This window comes from Eublepharis macularius, chromosome 3, assembly GCF_028583425.1.
Source record: "Eublepharis macularius isolate TG4126 chromosome 3, MPM_Emac_v1.0, whole genome shotgun sequence".
Taxonomy (NCBI): Eukaryota; Metazoa; Chordata; class Lepidosauria; order Squamata; family Eublepharidae; genus Eublepharis; species Eublepharis macularius.
In genome coordinates, this window is record NC_072792.1 from 113,309,359 (window position 1) to 113,331,080 (window position 21,722).

Consider the following 21,722-nt stretch of genomic DNA (forward strand, 5'->3'; position numbering starts at 1 on the left):
CAGTGAACAAGTTAGTGTTATTCTTATCCCCACAATGGAGCTGGGGCTGAGAGGAGTGGCTGACCCAAGGCCACCTACTGAGCTCATGTCAGTAGTGGGATTCAAACCAGTAGACTTCTGATTATGGTTTAGAACACATACTTCGTGAAACATATGCATTCTAAATAACGCTGTATGAACATCACTGTAGTTCTTTTTCTAGTATGGTGTATAACTGGTGCTTTATCTTTGACAGCCAATTAAAAATAGTGAACAGTATCAGATACATGTTCTGTAATTGTTAGCAGAGACCAAGGATGATCTGGTCATGTAACTTTTCTTGTCATTTTTACTATCCATATCTCTTATCTTGCAGCTGGGCATAGTGGTACTTTTGGCTAGGTAGAATGTCACATGATTGGAAATAGTAAAAAAGAATTAAATTATGATTGTTTTGATATTTATCTTTGTTATCATATGAAAAGATCTTAGATTTCTGCATAAGATAATATATAAAATGGTAATCCAAATAGCAGATCAGGGTTTTGGCCAAAAGAAATCTCATGAAGAGCTAGGCAGGAAACTTACCCTTGTAATATGTGCTACAGTAACTTGAATGCATTTCATCGTTAACCTGACTGAGTTAGATTTCATTAAGAAATGTTAGGAAACTTAATTCTTTTTGTGTTCATCTGTTCTATTTTTCTATGTTTTATTTAAATAAACATTTATATTTTGATACCTCATGTAATGAAAACGACTAGCATTTGTTAATGAAAGAAGCCATTAAACTCTTAGGAGTCTGTCTCCTGGTTGGGAGAGTGCAACAAAAACATACATCCCGTTTATTTTGTACTGAGAAGCAGTTTCTCTAAAACAGAGAAACGTGTTTTCAGTTCTCACTTGAAGGTTTCAAGCTGCTCAGGATTTAAGATAAAACCTTCAACCCATCTCTACCGAGTATTTAATACTTTTTACTTAATGTTTAAAAGTTATGTTTAATATTTATGCCTATTATGATTATAGAAGCAATACTGTTTCAATTATCTATGAACATATTTGAGTTGGATTGTTAGTAAAATTACAATTTTATGAAATTTTTACCATTTTATAACATTACAACTTTGTAAGAGGAACTGCTCCTAAGGCAATGAACAAGCTCAAGAATTCATCTAGTATCTTTGTAAAAAGAGTTCCTGCTGTTGTAAGAAGGCCTTCTGGATATTTGGGACTCTGTTCTAGGCATAGCCTCTGGAAGAACCCAAAGTACTGTGGATTGTGAGTAGGACTCTGCTCTGGGGAAACTAGTTAGTGAACTAGTATAGCTTTGGGAACATTTTCACAGTTGTTTTTTGTTATATTTAAATAAATTGGATTTACATTTTGAATTTCTAAACCTTACTCTAAAAATTGAACCTGGTCCTTGGGACTCTGGGAGTTACACAAATACATATGTCAGGGAAAAAAACCTGAGCAGGCTGTTCGTCATTCGTTCCTGACAACGAACACGAACAGACAAACGGAACTGAGCATGTCCCATTAACAAATGTGTTTGGTGTTCGGTGTTCATCAGCACCAGAGCGGCCCCCTTAGCACTTAGACAGCTCATATTCACAGGGAATGTGCAGGAGGCTCTTCTCCAGCCATCACCTAAGTTTGGTCAAGATTGCAATATGGATCTCAGAGTTATACATTCCCAAATTCAATGCCCCCAGGAAACTCCCATTCAACAGAAATAGAGCCACCCTCCACAGTTCACTTTGGCCACGTGTGGTGGTCCTGAAGGTGGGCCACCTCCCCTCTCATGGGCGGGGGGTCTGGCCACTCACTGGAAGCACCTCCCAAATGCCCACCTGCCAGGCCTCTGGGTCAGAGGTGGACACGTATCCGCTTATGCAGCAAGGTGGATGATGACTATGGATGCTGGGCCTGGTGGACTCAGGGAGGCGGTGGCGAGCCACCTCCACAATCAGGGGCAGGGAGTCTGGCCGCTCGCTGGTGGCACCCCATGTGCCCACCCACCAGGCCTCTGGGTCAAAGGCAGACAGATTATCCACTTATGCAGCAAGGTGGGTGATGCCTGTGGCCATTGGGCCTTGTGGGCTTGAGGAGGCAGCGGCGATCCACCTCCCCTCTTGGGGACGGGGAGACTGGCCGCTCGCTGGTGACACCCCCATGTGCCCGCCTACCAGGCCGCCGGGTCGGAGGTAGACAGATTATCTGCTTATGCAGCAAGGTGGTTGAGGACTGCGGCCACTGGGCCTGGCAGGCTTGGGGAGGCAGTGGCAGGCCACCTCCCATCTCGGTGGCAGGAGGTTTGGCTGCTCACTAGAGGCACCCCCTATGTGCCTGCCCACCAGGCCTCCGGGTAGGAGGCGGACAGATTACTGCTTATGCAACAAGGTGGTTGATTACTGTGGCCACTGGTCCTGGAGGGCTCGGGTAGGTGGTGGCAGGCCACCTCCCCTCTCAGGGCGGGGGGTCTGGCCGCTCACTCGCAGCACCCCCCATGTGCCTGCCCGCCAGGCCTCCAGGTAGGAGGTGGACACTTATCCGCTTACGCAGCAAGGTGGTTGATGACTGCAGCCACCAGGTGGTTAGGGAGAGGGAGACCAAGGGGTTCCAGCCACGGAAACAAGCCATACCTGGAAGATCCTGTGAGGCAGACAGGAAGACGCCAATCCGTCAGCGGCTGCTGGGATCAACCACCTCCCTGCCATTATGGAAAGTAGGGGACAGGGCGGTGCAAATGATGGGGAAGGGTCGCGGCAGTACCTGAGAGGGAGAGGAGGAAAGAGGGAAGATGAAGTGGTCAGGGTGGGAGAGGGGGAACAAGGGCTTCCAGCCACGGTGACAAGCTGTACCTGGAAGATCCTGCAACAGGGCCTGGAAGACCCCGATCCATCAGCGGCTGCTGGCATCAACAATCTCCCTTCGATCACAGAAAGGAGGGGATGGGGTGGTGCAAGTGGTGAGAGAGGGTCGTGGCAGTACCTCAGAGGGAGAGGAGGAACGAGGGAAGATGAAGTGGTCGGGGTGGGAGAGGGGGACCAAGGACTTCTGGCCATGGCAATGAGCCATACCTGGAAGATCCTGTGACAGGGCCTGGAACACCCTGATCCATCAGCGGCTGCTGGCATCAACCACCTCCCTGCCATCATGGAAAGGTGGGATGGGGCGGTGCAAGTGGTAGGGAAGGGACTCATGGCAGTACCTGGGAGGGAGAGGTATGGACCAGGAACTAGAAAGCTGCCAAGTGACAGGTAGTTGGGAGAGGTCGGAGTGGTCCCAGAGAGGGAGAAGGACGGGTCATGGGACACATTCCCAAACGGCTCTAAGGGGCCCAAGTCAGTCCCGTTGACAGGGGAGCCACCATGCTGTGCAACTATGCTGTATTCCTATACCGTACAATCGGCTGTGCAATTGCAGCCAAGCTGTCCCTCGTGACCAAGGAGGGAGCAGTAACATGATAGTCCCTTGTGAAGTGGTGGCTGACATGACCCTCCATCCTGCCTTCATGGAAAGAAGGGGATGGGCAGGACAGGAGAGGTCATTCATAAGAGTCAGAGTGGTTCCACAGAGGGAGAGATAGAACAAGGGACCAGCAGCCCAGAGAAATGAGGGGGGCCAGAGCAGTTCAACACCTTCTGCAGGCAGTACGGGCACTACTCATAACAGTTTGGGCAGCACCACCAGACACCAACCGCCTTCCTGCCTTTGCAGAAAGGAGGGGATGGACGGGACAGGAGAGGTTGCTTGGATGGGTCAGAGTGGTTCCAGAGAGGGAGAGAAAGAAACAGGGCAGCAGCTGACATTGACCACCTTCCTGCCTTTGCGGAAAGGACAGGAGTCGAGGGACCTATTCCACCCTGCTCAGAGGGCACAGTGTTTGCAATGGATAGGGCCACCGTGCGGCTGAACTACATGTGCAACAGCTCCTGAGCTGTTGCACAAGTGCCCAAAGCAAGCTGCCGCCAGCATCACCCACTTTCCTGGCTTCACAGAAAGGAGGTGTCATGATGATCTGGCTGTTCCAGGAAGGCCTAGCAAGGCCTCAGAAGCCTGTTAGCAGTGGGAGCGGACCTGGCTAAACCTGACTCAAACATGCCAGCCCCTTGACAAACACCATAGCCCCAGTCCGAATTGGATGCCCCCAGAGACATTTTTTTAGCCTCAACAATAACAATGGGAGACTCCCATTAGATATCTCTATTATAACATCTAATTTTTCCCCTATAACAGCAGGATTTGAGTTCAGTGGCAGCTTAGAGACCAACAAGATTTTCAGGGTGTAAGTTTTTGAAAGTCAACACTCCCTTCTTCAGACATGAATAGGAATTGAAATCCCTAAGCCTTTATATCCCAGCCAAAGGTGGGGGAGTCACAAGGGAGGGCATCAGGATGTAGTGGTATAAATTTGTGTCATAGGTTCAGATACCTGTAGTATAAGATGAACTATCTACTTGTCAGGATTTTTTTTTGTATTCAGAAATCTCTTTAAAGTAGCTTTCTATATTAGCAATACTTGGAATTGCCAATGTGGCCCCATCCAGAAATTGGGGTCATGGACAACAAGACAGATTCTGCAGATCTGAGAAAAGCCCCTTGTTTGCAGAAAAGTCTGAAATCTAGAAAAAAATTACTCTGTGTGTGTGTGTGTGTGTGTGTGAGAGAGAGAGAGAGAGAGAGAGAGAGAGAGAGAGAGAGAGAGAGAGAGAGAGAGAGAGAGAGAAACTCTATTGATAAAAAAGAGCACCTGTAGCATTAAGAAACAATGCTCTCAGTGGCTGTTGCTAGGCAACCTTAAGAGTATTCAAGTCCTGGTTTCTGTCAGGAAAAGGCAGGAGGATGGGGTGTGGCCCTTTCCAGGGCTGTTTTGACCTTTGCAAGAGGACTCATTGGGGTCAGCCTACATGGGAGGAGCAGATAAAGGTAAGTTAGCTGGTGGATAAGAAGGAGAGAAGCCTCCTGCAGGAGAGTCTGGGAGTTTTCAGTTAGAAAAAAGATAACTAAGGGGGAGACATGATAGAGGTCTGTAAAATTATGCATGAGGTGGAGAAAGAGGATAGAATAAGCTTTTTCTTCCTCTTCCATAATACTAGAACTCAGAGATACTCAATAAAATTGTTGAGATATAGGTTTATAACAGACAAAAATAACTACTATTTTATTCAACAAGTAACTAAACTATGGAATTCAATTCCAGAGAAAGCAGTAATGGCCACAAACATAGATACCTTTAAAAGAGGTGGATGGAGCAGAGGTCCATCTATGGCTACTAGTCATGGTGACTGAAGGGAGCCTCCAAAGCCACAGGCAGCAAACCTCTGAATACCAGTGCTTGGAGGCAGCAGCAGAGAAAGGCCCTTGTTTGTTTGCCCTCTGGTTGGCAAATGTGTGAGTGTAAGGAGCAGGCCCTATTCCATCATATTCAGAGTAAAACTTTGGTTCAGGCTTCATGCCTGTGAGAATTCTTTCTAGGCCTGTTTGCTGAGAGAGGCACAGCCACTGTTAATTAGCTGCACCTGCATTCCTATCTTTCCTGAGAACATGGCCTTGAGCAGCTCAGTGCCTAGCACTGTTCTCAGCTCTAGCCATACTCCCTAAACTTTCACACTTAGGAAATGTCCAATTAAATAACGAGCCCTGATTGGTTCCTTGAGTGAGCAGATGGCCCCCACCACTTTGAAGAAGCCTCACTGTTTCTGGGCATTTATCTCTTTCCACCATTCTACTAACTATCCAGTCCAGAGATGGGCATGAACATAAAAACATGGACTAGAGATGGGCATGAACATAAAAACAAACAAACATGATGTTCATTGTTCGTTGCCATCCACGAACAGGGACTCATGAACAACCACGAACATGGCCCTGTTCACGAACATGTTCGTGGTTGGCTGTTCGTGGGGGCCAGCAGGCTCTCCTCCAGCCATCATCCAAGTTTGAACAAGATCCCTACTGCACCACTCCCAGAAACCTGACCTGAGCAGGCACAAGGAAAGGTACCAATAATAAATATTATTATTATTTATTATATTTATATCCCACCCTCCCTGCAAGCGGACTCAGGGCATGTTACAACAGAAGATAAAATATACAAGATAAAAACACAATAAATTAACACAGCTTCTAATAAAACACCTGCTCACCTTATAAAAACCATATAACATGTAAATAATAGCTTGGCCCCAGAGCCTGGCAGCAGCCCTGGAACTTGAAGGGGTAGATCCCTACTGCACCACTCCCAGAAACCCTACCTGAGCAGGCAGCAGGAAAGGTACCAATAATAAATAATAGCTTGGCCCAGAGCCTGGCAGCAGCCCTATCCCACCACACACAAAGAAAATTGAAAGTCCAATGCACTTTCTCTATCAAAATGCCAACAGCAACTGTCTCTCTCCCTCTCCACTGTCTGCAAAGTCAGAGCTGGGAGCCCCCCTCCTTCCTGGTCTTTGCTCCCTTGTTGTAACAAATTTGGAGCTCCACACTTGAAAGGAAGACCTGCCTATCAAGATAAATTAGGCTTAGATTGGGGTTTCCAGGGCAACAGCAGGAGTTCAGAGTTCAGACAATCCCTGCCTAAGTTGCCAAGGGAATTGATTGCAGGTGCCGGACTGTTTGGCTTGAAGAACGGTAAGACGAACAGCAACGAACGAGGCTTGCAATGACCACCTGTTCGTTTAGAATGGGGCCTCATGAACAGCTTGTTCGCGAACAGCAGATTGGGCTGTTCGTGGCTTTTTTTGTTCGTATTGCTGTTCATGCCCACCTCTAGTTATTACCAGCTATGTTACCTTGTAATCACTGCCAGCTACCAGCTATGGAAGAAGTGAACTTCTAGCTCCATGCCAACTCCAAGATGCCTAGAGTGAGCTAGCATGGATGGATTTTGCTAAGAACAACCTGCCTTGGAAGCAACTCAGAGAATGTTTAGACAGATAGCCAGCAAAGTAGTATTTTAACTAGATGGAACATAGAATTAGCAAGCTGTTATTTGTTTTTGCCTTGCCTAAATGCTTTTATGAGTGGTTTCTGCCTAGCACATGCTCCTGTGTTCTTTCTATAATAAATTCCTTATACCTTTTACCAGCCTGTGTCCAGTGTTGCTTGTTAAGGAGGTACACATACTCAAAAAAGAATCTAGAAGCAAGGGTGCTTCAAACTAATGAGCAGAGCTCTTAGAGGCTCCTAGGGGTCCTGTGCAGTCTGGTGAGCCAGCAGGGATGGGGGATGAGAGTCTTGGTCATTACAGTGAGATAGGATGCTGGACTCAATGGAGCACTGGTCTGCTCTAGCAGGTTCTTCTTATGTTCTTAGTAAACATAGTTTCATGCAAAGTCTAGGCATTTTAGCATGTTGATTTGCTTGTATATAAACATGCGTCACCTCACAGTGTCATTGTTTAGATAGAAGAATCCCTAATTGCAGAATTATTTATTTATTTATAGATTTTTTTTCTTTAAAAGTATGGCTTTAGCCTGCTTTCATTTTTAGTGAAAGTGAGTGAGCATTTGAAATATTTTAATGAACATAATAGCACAATTACAAAAATAGCATTATGAATAAATTAAATGAGCAATAGCTTTTACTGAGAAAACCTGCCTTTTTGTAGGAATCTGATAAGTAACGGCATTCAAGAGGGCAACAGATAGTTGGAAGAGCTGAGGCTGGGGTGGAAGCTTGGAACATGAAGCTCCTCAAAGCTATTGACAAGATCTTGTTGATCTCTTCCGCCTTTTTCACAGAAGCCAGCCCCATGGTTTATTGCAGAGCTGGGTGACATAAAGAAGGCTGAAAGACATTTAGAAAGACAGTGGCAAAAAACTCACACTGAATGCAATAGAGCATGCTATAGAGCCCATTGGAAGCGGTGGTGAAAGTAGCAAAGAAATCTTATTTCTTGGCAAACATTGCATCAGCTAGTTCATAATTGTTTAAGGTATCTCAATGTTTACTGACTTCAAAATCTGAATCTTTACTGTCTCAGGAACAAACAAGTAGCTGTGACACCTTTGCAATTTTTTCTGACTGATAAAATAACAGGGAATATGCTTTGATCTGGAGGCCAGCAGTAATATAGGGCAGGCAGAACAGATGATTAATACATTGTCTAATCTACTTATGGACCATTTTGACCCACTTACAATGATGGATATTGACAGGATACTGGGATCTGTGAAGACCATGTCTTGAGCACTGGATTCTTGCCTGTCTTGGCTCCTAAAATCATCTAAGGACCACATAAATGAGCCCTTGACGTCTATCAAAATCAGTTACTAACTCAGGGCACCTTCTCTCAACCTTTCAAAGAGCTGGTTATCTGTCCACTGCTTTTAAAAAAATCCCTAGACAAAAATGATGTGGCCAATTAGCATTATCTCTAATCCGCCCTTTCTATGCAAAGTGATTGAGAAAGCAGTAGCAGACCAGCTTCAGGTCCTGTTGGGTAACTCATATGCTCAGGATCCTTTTCAGGCTATAGGATGAAGATGGCTCTCGTGGCTTTAGTAGATGATTGCCTTCTGAATGTAGACAAGGGATCAGGACCCTGCTTTCAATAGCTTCATGATAAGTAGAAATCCAGCTTCTTCCTGTCATGGGCATATGGTAATAAATTTCACTTTCCCCCAAGGCTAAAGGTATAGAATCCCTAATTGCAGAATTCTGCAATTACAGGAAGTAGCAATTCATGTTAAAGAAATGAAAATTGCAGAGAGAAGCTGGATCTGTGCTAAATTTGGCACTGCCAACATATAGTATGGGTTTTATGGCAATGAAACTCTTTACTAAATGCTACACAGAATCACAATTCCAATTCCACTTTCAGCTGATGGTAGAATGATGACTGAGCAATATGGAAATACCCTATTATGGAAGGAAACATTAATGGTTGCTTTTCCCAACTTTTTGTGACTGCAGATTTGACCTGGTCCTGACCTAGATAGCCAAGGCAAGCCTGATCTCATCAGATCTCAAAAGCTAAGCAAGGTTGGCCTTGGTTAGTAATTGGATGGGAGACCTTCAACGAAGATCAGGGCTAAAGAGACAGGCAATGGCAAACCATCTCTGTTAGTCTCTTGGCTAAAAAATCCCACTAGGGGTCTCCATAAGTTAGCTATGATTTAACAGCACTCTCCACCACCAACCTTCACCTGAATATATGAATTCAGGAAATCTATCAGGGGTGTAGCCTGTTACAGAAACAATAATTGCTAGTAAATAAATTGAGCCTTTTCAACTCAATGAATATTTTAAAGAGGAGCCAAGAGTTGTTTCCCAATAAACTTGTACAAAATAACAGCAGGATTTTAGTCCAGTGGCACCTTAGAGACCACTAAGATTTTCAGAGAGTAAGCTTTTGAGAGACAGAGCTCCCTTCTTCATACCTGAGTAGGAATGGAGATCCCTGAGCGTTGGTTAAAAAATTTAGTGTGAAAACTATCCATCTGATCAAATTTAATAAATAATGAATAAATAAAGGAAGACATTGGGATTTTGGACACAGCCTTGTCCCCAACCCCTGAGTGTTCATCCAGCCTTCAGTACGGAAGCAAAAATAACTCCGGAAAATTGAGCCAACCCCAGTCTTCCTACAGTTCCAGCCCGATTTGTTGCATTGAAATGTTTTGGAAACAGTATTTTTAAACTACTTTCTCCACACTTTGTACTTCAAACCATCTTCACATGTTCAACCAATGCTATTGAAAAGCTGCTGCCAAACCCAAAGCTCTGAATTGCTTTCTTGAATACAGGAACCTAACTCCACTTACGTAAGAAATTGCAGCAAGTCCCCATTTCCAACCTTAGTTTTGTACACCATAAACAGGGTTTAAGTCCAGTGACACCTTGGAGACCAGTAAGATTTTCAAGGTATAAGCTTTCAAGAGTCAAAGCCTATACCCTGAAAATCTTCTTGGTATCTAAGGTGCCGCTGGACTCAGATCCTGCCATTCTACTGCCAATCAATATGGCTACCTACCTGAAACAACCAAAGAAGGTTTATTCTCAACACTCAGTCCTACAACTTTTCCTCAGTGTTTTATCTGACATGGCAATTATTACTTACCAGCACAGAAACACCTCAGGAGCTTATCTTCTGTTTGGAACAAGGTTCTGAAGCAAGCCAGGGTTAACTGACCTCTTTGGCAAGTGTACTTCAAGTCAAATATTTGAAATGCCATTTTAGTGATTCGGTTTCGTTTTCCCGGCCATGTCAGACGCTCCTCTCCGCAGGTCCGGGAAGAACCGTCTGAGCAGCCTGACCGGGCGGTTGACCTGCGAGGGTTAACCCCCAGGACTCCCAGTGAGGGAGCCAGGGTCCGGGGCGCCGCAGGAAGAACCCCCTGGAAGTAATGCAGGGGGTAAATTGCCCGTTTGCTCCAATGGAGGCCAGCAGACTTGCGCAGCACTCCGTGTGCTGCCGGGCCATGGAGAACGGCAATAAGCAGATTTAAGGTGAAGACCTGTAAGTAAGCGAATCCCTTCTGATTTTCAAGCGTATGCGAAGGATTGGTGGGAGTTGAAGCTAAAAAGGCACGGATTTCTTCCCCTGCACCGAGTTTCGGAACTTAGTTGGCACCCCCCCTCCCCCTAAGATGGCGACGAGAAAGCAGAGCCCAGCAATGAGTAAATTGGTGATGGCGACGTTACAGGGGAAGGGGGAAACTTTGGAAGAGATGGTGAGACGAGCAGTTTTCGATGCTGTGCAGCCCTTTGTTGTGAAACTGAATGAAATGGGGCAAAAGGTTGATTCAGTGGAGAGCGAAGTGAAAGCCATTAAAGAAACAGCGACCGGAGAAGAGCAGTCTGCACACGAGAACGCAGTACTCATGAAAGCAACAAGTAAGGAAGTGAAGCTTTTGGAGAATCAAATAATAGGATTGCAAGTGGACCGTGCCCAAACGGTACTGCGTCTTCAAAATGTAAAAGAAGAGCAAAGTGAAAATTTAAAAGATTTGGTGTCTGGACTTTTGGCGCCATTCGCAAAGGCAACTAAAGAAGAGCTAAAAAGCGATATTTTGGAAGTCCGGCGGACATCTTCAAAGTATGTAATGAAGCGTCAACTGCCCCGCGAGATTATAATTGACTTTTTATCTAAGAAGATTTGGGACACCATCTTATATAATTCGTACAATGTGGATTTGGATTATTTGGGCAATAAGGTTAAAATATTTTTTTTTGAAAAATTTTTATTGGGTTAGGATCAAATGTTTACACATTACAGTCAATATTCCCATTTCCCAATTTCTAACCCCCTCCCTTTCCCCCCCCATTTTGTTGACTTCCAACAGTTTTCCAACCCTTTATCCCTTTTCCCTTACTCTTTATATATTCCTCTATCTAGCAAATATATATTCTCCCTTAATTCTAAGCAATACTTCTTTAACTATTTTTAATACTCTGTACCCTGCCTATGAGTCCCTTTTTCCATAATGGATAAACAATTTATCCCATTTTTCATTATTTCACTTTCAAATATTTCTATATATCATAAACTATGTAAACCATACATTCATATAAATCAATCAGTTTAACTTATATTCTATATGTTATTCTATTCTTATTCTGTGTCATTATTTCTTCTTCTTTCTATTTTAATTATATTTGTTTACATTAGTATTTCTATTCCCCTTCAATCATAGGTCTGTATATGATATCAATCAATTTGACTCATATACAGCTTCAAATAAACATATTCAGTTTGGTACATTGTACAGAATCAAAAAGAAAATATTATTAGTTAGTCAATCCTTATAGTTAACCCTTATGATTAATTATTTTCTATCGATATTCTATTTATTATTCTATATATATCAATCTAATATCATCACTGCTTAGAAATTCTCTTTTATCTCTTCTCCTCCCCGGTAAAGTCACCCCCATCTACATTTTATTGTACTTCAGTAGTTCTCAAACTGCCACAGTTCTCCTCCCACCTCCCATTTCTTCTCCAAATATTGTTTCAGCTTCTCCCAGTCTGTGTTAAACTGTCCTGAGTCCAGGTTTCTCAATTTTCTTGTCATTTTATCCATTTCTGCCATATACAGCAATTTGTGGATCCAATCTTCAATGGTTGGCACTTCTTGTATTTTCCATTTTTGCGCATACAAAAGTCTAGCTGCTGCCGTCATGTAAAATATCAACGTCCTATGATGGGCTGGAATTCCCTCCATTCCCAAGTTTAGTAGCAGGAGTTCTGGGTTCTTATTAACTTGAAATTGTAAAATTTCACTCATTTCTCTTATTATTTCCCCCCAGTACTGCCTAGCTACCTCACACGTCCACCACATATGGTAGAGGGAGCCCTCATGCTTCCTACATTTCCAGCATTTATTAGAAGTGTTCAAATTCCCTAGCGCAATCTTCTTTGGTGTCATGTACCAACGGTAAATCATTTTGTAAATGTTCTCTTTTATACTAGTGCATGTCGTTGTCTTCATTGTAGTCTTCCACAAGTATTCCCATGCCTCCATTGTTATTTCTTTGTTAAAATTTATGGCCCATTTCACCATTTGTCCTTTAACTACTTCATCCTCAGTATACCATTTCAGCAGTGCTTGGTATACCTTAGATATTCTTTTCTTGTCCTCTTTAAGAAGGGTCTGCTCTAGTTCCGAGTTTTCTATTCGTATTCCTCCCTTTACAGAGTCCGAGTTATATAAATCTCTAATCTGTCTATACTGGAACCAATCGTAGTAAGGTGATAGTTCCTCCTGAGTCTTTATTCTAAGTTTGGATTGTTCCATTCTAGTTATTTCTTTATAAGTTAAACATTGTTGCTCATTATCAACAGCTCTCGGATCTATCACCTCATATGGAACTACCCACAAGGGGGTTCCTTCTTCCAAATAAATTCTATACTTCTTCCAGATTATATATAAACTTCTCCGTATATAGTGATGCAGGAACATCGAGTTCGCCTTTACTTTATCATGCCATAAATATGCGTGCCATCCAAATATCTTTTTATATCCCTCTAGGGCTAATAATTTCTTATTCTTTAGCGTCATCCACTCCTTCAACCACACCAAGCAAATTGCGTCATGGTAAAGTCTTAAATTGGGCAGTTGCATTCCGCCTCTTTCCTTTGCATCTTGTAAAACTTTCATTTTGACTCGAGGCTTCTTGCCTGCCCATACAAAGTCTGATATTTTCCTCTGCCATTTTTCAAATTGCTTAGAGTCACTGATGATTGGTATTGTCTGTAGCAAAAACATTACTCTTGGTAACACATTCATCTTAACTGCTGCAATCCTTCCCAACCATGACAGATTTAGTCTGTTCCATTTAATCAAATCTCTCTCTATCTGAGTCCATAGTTTTTCATAGTTATTTTTAAATAAGTCTATATTCTTAGCAGTCAGTTCGATTCCCAGATATTTCACCTTGCTTGTTACTTCACAATCCGTTATTTCCGTTAACAATTGTTGTTTCTGCTTAGTCATATTTTTGCATAATATCTTTGACTTCTTTTTATTAATATAAAAACCTGCCAAATCTCCGAACTCCTTAATCTTATCTATCACTTTTGGCATGTTCTCCATTGGGTCTTCTACAATTAACATTATGTCATCCGCAAATGCTCTGACCTTATATGAATAGTCCTTTATTTTAATTCCTCGAATTTCTTCATCTTGTCGTATTTGTATCATCAGGATCTCCAATACCAAAATGAACAGCAGTGGAGACAACGGGCAACCTTGTCTTGTTCCTTTACTTATAATCAATTTCTTAGTCGCTTCATCATTCACCACAATTGCTGCCGTCTGGTCTCTGTAAATTTCCTTAATTGCTCTAATGAATCTTTCTCCCAATTGTAGCTTTTCCATAGTGGCAAACATAAAGTCCCAGTTTAAATTATCGAACGCCTTTTCAGCATCAACAAAGAAGAAACCAACCTCTTTATCACAACGCTTATCATAATATTCAATAGCATTGATCACTGTCCTTAAATTGTCTCTGATTTGTCTGTCTGGCAAAAAGCCTGCTTGTTCCTCCTCAATGACTTCCGAAAGCCACCCCTTCAGTCTCTCCGCCAGTATCTTCGCAAAGATTTTATAATCATTGTTAAGTAACGATATAGGTCTGTAATTTTTCACATTAGTCAAGTCTTGGCCCTCTTTGGGGATCAATGATATATTCGCTTCATTCCAGGTATCTGGAATCCGCTGGTCCTTTAAAACTCCATTGATCACCTCTTTTAGGAATGGTGCCAGTTCATTGGCCATTACCTTATAAAATTTCGCTGTAAGTCCATCTGGCCCTGGCGCCTTTCCTAGATTTGCAGATTGTATTGCCTTGTTTAATTCCTCATCTGTTACTTCACTGTTCAGTTTATTTCTCCAAGCTTCCGAAATTACTGGAAGTTTCAATTTCTCCAAATATAACGCTATTGACTCTTTATTTGCCTCTTTCTTATTATACAACTTAGCGTAGAATTTGTAAAAGGCTCTACTAATGGTAGTCTGTTCCAAATACGTTTTATTATCTTCGCAGATTCTATTTATTGTTTTCTTTTCCCTTCTCTTCTTCAGTTGCCATGCCAAATACTTCCCAGGTTTATTTGCACCTTCAAACGCTTTCTGATTCAATCTTTTAAGATTCCACTCCAATTCTTTATTATTCATTGCTGTTAACTGTTCTTGAAGTATTTTAATTTCCTGATATAATTTCTTTTTCCCTGGTCTCTTTTTTAACTGTATTTCTTTGGCTTTTATTTTCTCCTTAATCTCTTGTCTTTTCTCCTCTTTCTTTTTTCTTACTCTACCATTTAAGTCCATTAGTATGCCCCTTATAACCGCCTTATAAGCGTCCCAAACTTTGTCAGTTGGTACTTCTTTATTTACGTTATGTTGTATGAAGAACTTTGTCTCTCTTCTCAACATCTCCATACTCTCTCCTTCCTGTAGCAAGTCCTCATTTATTCTCCATGCTTTCCTTTTTCTCCTTTTCCCTAGTTTCCACATGATTGGATTGTGATCTGAGCCTACCATCGGCATTATTTCTACCTCCTTAGTCCATAACGCTAAGTCTTTTGAGGCCCAGATCATATCAATTCTTGATAGTGTGCAGTGCCTTGCAGAATAAAAAGTAAATTGTCTACTTTTAGGATATTCTCTTCTCCATACATCTTCTAAAGTCTCCTGTTGTATCAAGTCAAAAAAGAGCTTTGGTAATAATCCTCTTTTCTTTTGTGCAGTTGTTGTCTTTTTATCTAATTCCAAGTTTGTCACTCCATTGAAGTCTCCAGCAAGAATTATCTGGTCGTATGAAAGATCATCTAGTTGCTTCCTCAAATCCTCAAAGAAGCTTTCCTTTGCCCCGTTAGGTGCATAAACTCCGACTACCAACACTCTCTTTAAATCCCAAGTACATTCCACTGCAATAAATCTGGCTTCCACATCTTTCATTACAAATTTTGGCTGTAGCTCCTCTTTTATGTACAACACCACTCCTCTTTTTTTCTTATTGGAGGCCGCTACAAATTATTTGCCCAATTTTCCTGATTTTAGATATTTTACATCCTGCTTTCTAATATGGGTCTCTTGCAAACACACAATGTCACATTTTTGTTTTAATAGCCAGTGGAAAATATTTTTTCTCTTATTCGGTGAGTTTAGTCCATTTACATTCCAAGATAAAACTTTGCACTCCATACTCATGATCTGGTTGGTAGGTCTTTTTCATTGTCCCTTATAAATCGCTCCATCTCTCGCTCAGATCTGATACGCTTTTTGGCCCCTCCAAACTCAAAGGACACACCTTCTGGTAACTCCCATCTGTACCTGATTTTCATGTCCTTCAAGATCTGAATTAGCACTTTATATTTTTTCCGATCTGATAACACTGACCTGGGTAATTCCTTCATTATGATAATCGTCTTGCCATCAATCTCCAATGGATCTTGAAACTGTTTTGTCACAATCTTCTCTTTCATATTTCGTGTCGTAAACTGCACAATTACGTCTCTTGGTAATTTCCTCTGGGTTGCAATTCTCGAATTCACACGATATGCCACATCAAGGATAGCCACAACTTCCTCCTCCTCCTTCCCCAGGTATTCAGCTAACACCTCAGTCATCTGTTCTTGCGCTGACTTTCCTTCCACTTCTGGCAAGCCACGAAAACGTAACTGCTTCTCCATGTGTTTAGTTTCTGCGACTGACATTCTCCCCCTCATCAGTCTCATCTCTGTCTGTTGCGTGTCTGCTAAATTCTCCATCGCGCCTTCTACTGTTTTAACTCTCTGCTGCGTTCCTTGTAGTTCACTTTGTATTGTTTCCATGCCTTTTTTCACTTCTGACAGCTCCGATTTTACTGTCTGCGTAACCTCTTTGACCTCTTTAATCAGCTCCAATTTCGTGTCCTTAAGTTCTTTAATCACATCTAAAAGTTTTTTATCCAGGTTTTCTATTGCCGATTGCCACTCTTTTTTTGACATCGTGGGGCTTGCTTTGGCTCGCTCCCACGAGTCCGCTCTCTTCCTTAGCTCCGTGGCTAAAACTTAATGTCCTTTTATTTCAAATGTCCCGGTCTTCTTGCAAAAATTAAATTTTAAAGCGTCCAAAATGTCGGGCGTCTTTTCTCTATGGTTTCTCTATGATTTTGTAATCCAAGATGGCCTACTTCCTTTTCCGCTGAGGCCGCGACCCTTCCCCTTTCAAAGATGGCGATTCCCTTCTTCCTGCCCTCCAGCAAGGGCCGCTTCTCTCCAGCAACTCTATTGTTGTTACGCACTTCCTGTCTCCCAACTTCCCACAGTAGGTCTCGCGATGGTATCTCTTTCTCACAGCTCCATAACCGCAAGTATTCAAAACAATAATCCAATTCCTTTAATAACTTCTTTAAACTGAGTCTCTTTTCAAATACAACTCTTGCTGAGTCTTCCCCTCTTTATCGTTAGCCTGTTGCAGTTTGAAAATCTACTTTTATTCCTCTCTGCTTTAATCAATCTGTCCCGTAACAGAAGATAGTGATCTTTACCTTCTCATTCACATTTCTCGGGTTGTAATCGCTGTTTCGATTTTAACTTCTCCTCTCCGTTTCTTCCCCCAATCGAAGCTTGGGTATGTAGGTCTTATGCCAGCCGAATTGGCCCCAAAACTGCCGCAGAGATTGTAGCCGACCTGTCGCAGGGTGGGACCTCAAGGGTCGTGAGGGGGCCCGTTGCGTAGAGCCCCCCCTCGCCCGAGATCAACGCGCCCTGAGGTCTTGAGCGTTCTTTGCCTGCTCTCCGCCTGAGAGCAGTCGGCCGCGGGCTATTTTGCCCCCGCCGGCCGGTTAAAACGGCAGTCCGGTCAGCTCCGCAGTTGGAGCTGCGTCAGACCTCCATAAATCCCAAACCGGAAGCCCGGGCAATAAGGTTAAAATATTGAAGGACGTTCCATTTTTGGCTCGTAAAAGAAGATTCAAGTATAAAGAACTTGCGGCTTTCTTGAGGAAATGTGATGTAAAATATAAATGGCTGTTTCCAGAAGGCGTCTGGTTCAGATATAAGGATCAAACTTACAAGATTACATCGGACACGCAGCTGACAGACTTTTTGTTTAATCATCAGGAGTTTCAGCAAGAAGAAAGTTCGAAGTCTGAAGGGGAAAGTGGGGGGGAGGAAAGAACGGGCGCAGCTGCTCCAGCTGCGCAGAGAGAACTGAGACTGAGATGCAAGGGGGGGGGGAAGAAGTCCTGATCCTGAATATAGTTTGTATTGTATAAGATCTACCAACCTGATAGCATATTAGAAAGTTAACTTTTAAGAAAAACTGCAGCATGAAGGGAATACAAGACATGTAGTGTAGCGTTTGTTGTTTGTATGTTGTTTTTCCCCTTTCCCAGTTCTCCCCTTCCTTTTTTTCTTCCCCTCCCCCTTATATTTTTGTAGTCTTTTGTAGTTTTTTATGTTAGATATTAAAAATAATAAAAATTTTCAAAAGAAAAGAAATGCCATTTTAGTGTGCACTGTAGCACATATGAAGCCTTTCTCCATATCTTGGGGAGATTTTGTTTCTAGCCTACTGATCCAGAGAGTTGGATCCAGATTCAGGTTAAAAGTTGTATTATCCAATACCAGAGTTAAAGTTAGCCAATATTAGGAAGCCTTCAGTTTTTTTAATGGAAAGCTTATTTCTGCATGTAGTTCTCCCCACTGCCAATTGGAGCTGAGAAAATCAAGTTGATAAGAAAAAGTGCCCCCATTTTAAAACAATTAATAGTGCAATCATATCCTGAACTCTTCCAATGGACTTAGGCAGGAGTACTCTGCCCAAGATTTCACTGTTCAATTATCACTTGCAGAGCAGCTGGTGTGTGTAAGAATTTTTCTCTTTTCTCAAGGCAAGTGGATCATATGGGAGATTTTTTTAATGAAATGATTACATTTTGAATTGCAAATTCTGCTCAGACCAGTAAGGATGTCTTCTCTGACTTCCTCCCCCACCCCCTACAGCATCCTATTTTGTGATTACCCTTTTAAGCAGTCAACATGTGTGTAAGGTGGTGGCTTTGCTAACCTCATTGATATGATATCAGCTGAAACTAAGCACTTTTAAGTACATTTTGTTTTAAGGGCAAAGATTTCAGTCTGTGCTGAAGTCCTCCTGACACTGAAATTAGCAGTGCTTCCAAGTGTACTGCTTAGCTCTACTTGAATTACGTACCCCATCTTTTTCTTGTAAGAGTCAATGATACACATATTGTATTCACAGTACCTCAACATTTCCCTAACTTGCTCTTTACTTCTCTCTGTTCCTCTAACATCAATAAAAATTGTCCAGCAAGTGAAAAATATAAGTGTACAAAAACTAAGCAGCTTTGCAGATTCCATGAACTGCAGAGACACAGGTGTGCAACTTTGACATTCAGATCTATACAAGAGACATGCCGATCTGTGACACCACTATTTTCTTCAGGGTCATCCTTTCCCCTTCTCCACAGACATCACACAGTTTCTAAAGTAAGAAATCTGACAGCTCTGTCATCAGACTTTACAAAGCAGCTGATAAAACCTGACAGGAACAAGAATTATACAATGGTTTGGCTGTGTTTTCAAGAAAAGGCTCAGATGCTTTTCATGCTATTCTAATGGAAAATGTTGAAGGTTTCACATATAGTTTTCGTAATTCTGTTTGTGCTCTGATATTACTATGCCCTCTGCTGACCAGTAGGTTGATTTACAGAAAGTGAATAAATTCTCCAAAGCAACACTAACTTGTAAACTGAATTTACTTCTACAAAGTAATAGCATTATCCTCTCAAGAATTAGTTATCTGTATACCAGTTTGAAGACAGACAGACTGTACTATATTTAAATCAGTTATTACCATTGCATAAATCAAATAAAACTTAAAATTGTTTTATTAATTATTATGGCAAACTAATTTGTCAATTATACTACATAATTTCCCATGAAAAAAGCAACTTGAACATCCTACAGATCTACTGTGAAAAAAGACATGTAATACAAATGTAGGGACTACTAAGAGAGGTAGTGAACTTTACTCTTCATACCTGCCACGTAAACATAACAATTGCTGGTATCAGTTGTAATAATTTCCCCTGCAGAAGATTTTTGCAAGTAGGCAAGGTATGAAGCATTGGCATGAAGTGAAAGAGTCATGTACATGTTGCCTCAATGTAGCTCTAGGATGGGAAGTCATCTTACTACCACAGAGAGATTATTTCAAAATTCTCATCTTGTTTTCACTATGTTTTGGGCCAATGTTGGGCCAATTCTTATAAGATTGACCCTGGTGTGACACATTGCTTCTGAGTCGTGCCATAAATTACATAATCACTGGAGAATATAGTTGCACATGCATGCCTATTTTGCCTGCAGGCCTACTCCTGCCTCCTTTCCCAACACCTTTCCCCCAGCCAGCCAGGTAAGCAGTGACAGAAGCTAGCAGCTTGGGGTTGTGGATCCACAATCCTACAGATTAATAAACTTTAATTTTTGTCAACATTATCCAGTCCGTACTCCAAGGAGGCTAATACAGCATACATAGTTCTTTTCCATTTTATCATCACATCAATACTGTAAGGCTTTGAATCTGAGTCTCCACAAGTTTGGCCTGACAGACCACTGCTATGACATGCTGTTTTTAAAAAAGCTGAAGAACCCTTGTTTAGAGAGTAAAGTGATAAGAGGTATGGACAAGGCAGGCTGCAGTGTCCAGCCATAATTATACCATCTTCAAGTTAACAATAAGTTTCAAGTATAATATTAACTGTAGGATTTTCATTCAATTAGGTACATAACCTGTTGGAATATGTCACAAGGTTATTAGGAAGGCATGCTCCCAATTTTTACTACCATATTGTAGCAGAGGTAAAGCTACTTGATGGGTCAACTGAGATCATGTTCAATTTTTTATTTTTCAATTTCTACTCCACCCTCCCCAAACTGGCAGGCTCAGGGCGGATTACATTCTGTAAAACAGCACACTAAACCCCCTACATTTTACAGTTTTAAAATAACAATATAAAACAATATAAATATTTTTAAAAGTACAAGAAAGCGCAGGAGTAATTAGATTAATCAATCAGTCCACCACCTAATCCGACATATTAAAATTACTTGCGCAGTTGGTTAAAAAGTTTGATGGTGGATGCCTCTGGCAGGGAGGGTGTTCACCTCTATTTGGCCGGTAGGGGCCCAGCTCAGCTTCAACCATACGCCTGGAGGAACAGCTCTGCCTTACAGGCCCAGCGGAAGGATAACAGATCCTGCTGGGCCCTGGTCTCATTGGACAAAGTGTTCCACCAGGTTGGAGCCAGGACCGAAAAGGTCCTGGCCCTGGTCAAGGCTAAGAGGGCCTCTCTGGGGCCAGGGACCACTAGCAGCTGTTTGTCATCTGATCGAAGCATCCTCTATAATTTTATGTGTCTGATTTTGGTGATTTAAAATTTCCCCTTCTCTTATGTACTTCATGGAATTTTCTACCATTTTCTCTGTTTTGTGTCTCATTTCAACAACACAGCTGCACAGAAGTCCAGAATCTTCAATTAAGTAAAACATGATACTTCATTGCAAGTACTGGACTGCACTAGAAGATATTGTCAGTTGAGACATTCCATTCCACCTACTCTCTCCTACTTCTTTCCGTATCTCTAAATAACATGACAACTCCGTGCTCTGCCCTAGCTATTGTAATTAAATACTATGTTCCTTTCCTGAAAAGGGCCCCTGGTGTTAGTAACTGATGAGAAAGAATGACATTATTTAACAAACCAGTATCTACATCTCACAAAATGAAAAATTAGCTTCTTAGCAAAACAGACAGAAAGGGTAACCTTTTTCCGAGGTGTCACTTCTGTTTGCTGTTATGCAGCTTGCTTGCTTTACTGATTTTATCCATGCTGGATAAATATCCCATCCCACTCAGAGTAGTAAGAACCTATGCATTATTGACTTCCCCCTGTATGTATCCTAGTGACATCATCACAAGGGAAGAAGATGTATTAAGGTTTCCTGATTCAGTTTTCAACACAGAAGAATCCTAGAACTGTTGCCCCAGATGGGGCAGGATGGCACTGTGCCTTTTGGAATAATGTTATCATGCAGTTGCAAGGATTACTTGGTCTGGGATCAGACTGAGGGCCAAATTACACAATACATTATTATCATTCGGCTTCTGTCATCACTCCACTCTCCAAGATATAAGAACAGATGGACTCACATTCTAGCTGTACCTGAAGAAGTGAGTTGTGGCTCACAAAAGCTCATACCCTACCACTAATTTTTT